Here is a 5,040-nt window from a genome sequence, read left to right on the forward strand (position 1 = left end):
TTTTTATTATTCTAATACAAACATAACAAATGTGACTTTAAACTATATGTGTTATTTTGCTAAACTCATATTTCTATGATGAAATTTTAATCGTAGTTTATAAAAAAGAATTTTGTGTAACAAGTGCTTCACAATGCCTATCCATTTATTCTTGAATTGTTACAAAAGTATGTAATTCATTTATTAAGAAAAAAGTCTAGTGTAATGGGTTTAATCTCTAGTCAAATACAAAATTGATTGAAATAATGTACTTTGGAAGTTTCATTGAGTATTAATAATTGTAAACTGCTCCATTTTTATTATTCTAATACCAACATATCAAATGTGACTTTAAATTATATGTGTTATTCTTCTAAACTCATATTTTTATGATGACATTTTAATCATAGTTTATAAAAAGAATTCCGTGTAACAAGCGCTTCACAGTGCCTATCAATTGATTCTTGAATTGTTACGAAAGTATGTAATTTATTTATTAAGAAAAAAGTCTTGTGTAATAGGCTTAATCTCTCCTTAATTACAAAATTGATTGAAATAAAGTACTTTAGAAGTTTCATTGAGTATTAATCATTGTAACCAACTCCATTTTTATTGTTTTGAGACCAAAATAATAAATGTGACTTTGAACTATATTCCAATTTTGTCAAATACCAATGCATATATAGATTAATTAATTTTTCAATATTATTTGTGATATCATTTCCCCTTGTTTCCATGTTAAGTGACAAGATTCTAAAGTACTCCCTCAATCTTAATATTAGAGTCATTTTTTGGGAATCCAAATTTATATGGAGATATGATAATCATTATGTTTAGATGAGGTGGCATTGATGAATTACATATCTATCCTTTGAATTCAAAATATTGTTTTAATAGAAGTGTATCAAAATTAAAAAAAAAAACTTTTTCAAATGGCAAAATTAAAAAGTATGTATTTAATTTGAAATAGCGACTCTTATTTTGGAACATCAATAAAGTAAAAATATGATAACAACTACAGACAAAGGAAGTACATAACAACCGTTTCATGAAATTTGAAGTTCTTTGACAGAGTTGTGAAAGATAATGAGCCATGTGTAACACTTTTTCCATGCCTGCATTGTTTGGCTGGTAGATATAAAATTCAAAACCCATAAATATGCTTGATTTAAAGTATTTGGTCTATATGATTCTCCAAGTTCCAAAAATCTTGGGCAATTGTATTACATATTGTTAGACTTTCCCACTTTCATTACACGGATTAATAAAAAATAATAAAATGCAAAATTGAAACTAAAAAAGCAATAAGCATAAAGTAGGATGGAAAAAGGGACGTGTGACATTTAATCATAATTCAGCACCTATGCATGACCAAAAGTTGAAGTCATTACTTCAAAAATACATGAACAGCAATTGTGCCTTTCCAAAATAACCACCGTTTAAAACAAACTTGAGCTTCCAAAAGGTCTTGTCACCTATTACATCCCAAACAAGCCACCTAAACATTTTAAACACTTTCACGGTGCCTTCCAGATTGCAACCTATTTCCAAATTCGCAATGTTAACCTGCACCAGAAAAATCACATATTAACAAGCCAAATTCAAGCAAAAAATTAAATGCAAGCATTTTTAGAATTGAATTACAGGACTTTTGTCAAGAAGACAAATTGCCACATAGAGCAAGGAAAACACATACCATTACTCCTTTTAAACAAAAATAAGCCTAGCTTCAAAAATATTTTATCATCTACCACATCCAAAACTAGCCAAACTACAACAACAATTCAAGCTCAAGTGGCTCCTTCTAGATTGCACAGCCTATTTCCATCCAAAATCTCCAAAATAAACCTGCAAAACAAAAATTTAATGTAAGAGATTTTCCACATAATGAAATTTTTTACTAAAACCATTGTGCCTCAACTGCATTTCTCAGCACTAAAACTTCCCATGTATTTGGCTACCCATATATTGCTTTCCAAAATCACATATAACTTGCATCACATCCATTCATCATTTTGTCATAGTGTATTACTAGAAATAACAGAGAACTGACTCTATGCATTCATATTAATTGAGATTCGTACTAACATCATCACACAGAAGCACAAATTGGTGACATCACCAATAAATTGTTTGAAAGAATGATGATACAATGATGGAAAGTCATTATTATTGCTGAAAGATGTCATGCATGCTCATGCACTTGTCCACCTACCAAGCTGCATGCATACATGCAGGAGTTTTTTTTTTTTTTTGGGGATGGGGGGCGAGGGGTGTTTGGATTTTGGGGCTTTGGATTGTGAGAAGAGAAGCTACATCTGCAACTAGTCATGGAAACGGCTGACAGAAACACAAGCTGTAAAAACTGGAGAGTTCCAAAGAAGTTGTTGGAAACACGGCTAGAAACAGAGGAAAAACAGAGCAGCGATATCACTTCAAGAAAGCAGTGCTATTATGGCACCATACCAATTCCTCACCCAGCTCAGTGTGTGAAACAGCTAAAGAAATGTTCAAATTAAGTCGAGAGAGAGAGAGAAAAAAGAAGTCCTGTTTTTCACACAAGATAATGCTAATTAAAATGCCACAACTGATTCATTGAAAGGACTAGCAGCATTTGTCCATTGCTCTAACACTGAAGACGTTGAAGCTGTTGGCTCCCCCATTTGATCAATTACACTCCCTATCTTTTAAAGAGTGAACATGGAATCATGGCCAAGAAAACTCAGCAAGATTGCTCTGGGATTAACTTGGCATCAATCTATTACTATAAAATTCAAGACCCTCATGGACATTGATTATTGTAAGAAAGCCTTTTACGTTCCCCTTCTGTCGCTTCCCCAACCAACCGCCCATTCAGAGGAGAAAGAGCGGAAGCAGTGGCGGCGCCGGAGGCAAGAAAAATGGCGGACAAGGTGGTGACTATTCGTACTAGGAAGTTCATGACCAATCGTCTTCTTTCCAGAAAACAATTCGTCATTGATGTTCTGCATCCTCGAAGGCCTAATGTTTCCAAGGCTGAGTTGAAGGAGAAATTGGCTAGGATGTATGATGTCAAGGACCCAAATGCCATCTTTGTTTTCAAGTCCAGGACGCATTTCGGAGGTGGCAAATCAACCAGGTTTGGATAGATGTATGGTTCTGTAGAGAATGCTAAGAAATCCTGAGAGTTCTAGGCCTTGTCAAATTTTTATAGAGAAAAACAAAAATGTTTTTGCAGCAGAGTTATTTTCTCATTTGTTACTTTGAATTGTGTCTTTGTTCCTTTGAAACTAAGCCTTGAGATTAATGTCGTTGTGTAAAGTACTGATAGTCAAATTCGTCATGCCTTCTGCATCTAAGTTCAGCCAACTTGAAGGACCACAAACATACACAGATTGACAAAAGATCCTATAATCAACAAGGTATGCACCAGAACAAATGCAATTTCAATCCAAATACTGGTTGGCAATGAATTACTGGGTGAATGTAATCAACTAGAAAATCTACATATCTTCTCATTTTTCATGTTCCGATTAGTGCTATTCAATACTCATTTTAGTAGTGCGCTATTCTAAATCTTGAAGATATCATTGGATGTTACTAGTAAAACAAAACTACTATTACTCAAAATGACATCTCTGAGGACTGGAATTTTTTATTTCTATGCTTTCAGTAGTTGAAGAATAATGGCCTTTACTAACGATAAGGCCAAACCTATAAATTGTCCAAAAGGACAATAGCTAATGATACGAAAGTATTGTTATCTTCTATGATATAGCAGACCATAATTTAACCACTTATTCAACAAAAGCATACCATGTTAAAGACACAACTCCTATACAAGTTAAGAAGGATTAGGGATATAAAATCATACAAGCAAAAAAAGGTTACAAAGGTAATGAACATGGTTCTACCATAAAGAAGCACAAAACAAGAATCCTGACTTGTTGAACATGCCAAATGTGTTAAAAGAAGTGAATAACTCAAATATTATAAACATGAACACGGAGGATGATAGGTAGCAAAGAAAACTCAATCAGATTCGCATGGTAGCAATCGATTATTAAATTCAAGAGGACCACATAGACACAATTAGTAACCGCAATAAAAATAACAAGTAAAGTTTTACATATCTAACCTTGATCTTAAAATAGAAGAAGAAAAAGCGCACCTGATTACAAATTGTTAGAGAGAGAATTCAGAGAAATTAAAAGGGAAAGAGAATGAAATCAACGAACTTGGTGGCATTTATCTTCCCGCATCTGCACTTTACTCTTCTGTTTCTTCTTTTTCTTTTCCTTTTTCAAAGGCCTCTTAACTCTTAAAACTACAACGTTTGGTTGTATTTTTATTTTAGCAAGAATAGAACCACTTCTTGCTATTGGTCAAGTACAGATCGGCGAGAACCTGTCCTCACCAAGTGCGGTACATCAGCGTGGAACTGCATGAATTCTCACGAGTACCAAAAAGCCTTGGCGCCACTATGACTACAATTTGGAGGGAAGCTTCCCGCCTTTCTTTTTGGCAAGGATGTTAAGCGAGGAAAGTCATAGTGCTAGCAAAAGTCAAGCTGTCTCCAACATTTGGTGAGGATATGCTCTGTTCCTCGTCATCCACACATTAATAGCGTTGACTTGTCTGCTCCTCGTAAAAAATTTTGTAGCCAATTCCCTTCTTTGTTGTAGTGACAGGCAATCAGCCGCAAAGCCTTTAACCGGCTAATGATGCTCATGCACAACTGACACATATGCATTAGAATTGTGAGTTGAGATTTCAAGGTGTAGGATTAATATTGGTCTTTGTATATCTTCATCCAGTTGCTGCAGCAAAATTTTTTTTGGCGAAGTGGATTTAGATTTAGAAAAAGTAATTAATTCTGCGACACTAGCTCATCATTATTCTTTCATTATTTTTCTTTCCTCTATTCATCGAATTAATGTATTAGCCCTTATACTTAGTTTATAAATTTCTCAATCTTCAGTCTTTGTTTAAGGAAACTATGCCGCTAATGTCACAAAATGGTTAACTCGAATTACAAAGTAACCATTGGATCCACCATTCATTTTCCCTTCCTTCCACTGA

General features: G+C 34.0%; 1 long non-coding RNA gene across 1 annotated transcript; it reads right to left on the reverse strand.

Moving 5' to 3' along the window:
- Positions 1–1,312: 1,312 nt before the first annotated feature.
- Positions 1,313–4,470, reverse strand: LOC113781464. The gene is made up of 3 exons (XR_003469615.1): positions 4,130–4,470; positions 1,676–1,827; positions 1,313–1,545 (listed from the first exon to the last, which is right to left on the reverse strand). It is a non-coding gene; the product is annotated as an uncharacterized LOC113781464 (long non-coding RNA).
- Positions 4,471–5,040: the final 570 nt, after the last annotated feature.

Source organism: Coffea eugenioides, chromosome 8, assembly GCF_003713205.1.
Source record: "Coffea eugenioides isolate CCC68of chromosome 8, Ceug_1.0, whole genome shotgun sequence".
In the NCBI taxonomy this organism is placed as follows: domain Eukaryota; kingdom Viridiplantae; phylum Streptophyta; class Magnoliopsida; order Gentianales; family Rubiaceae; genus Coffea; species Coffea eugenioides.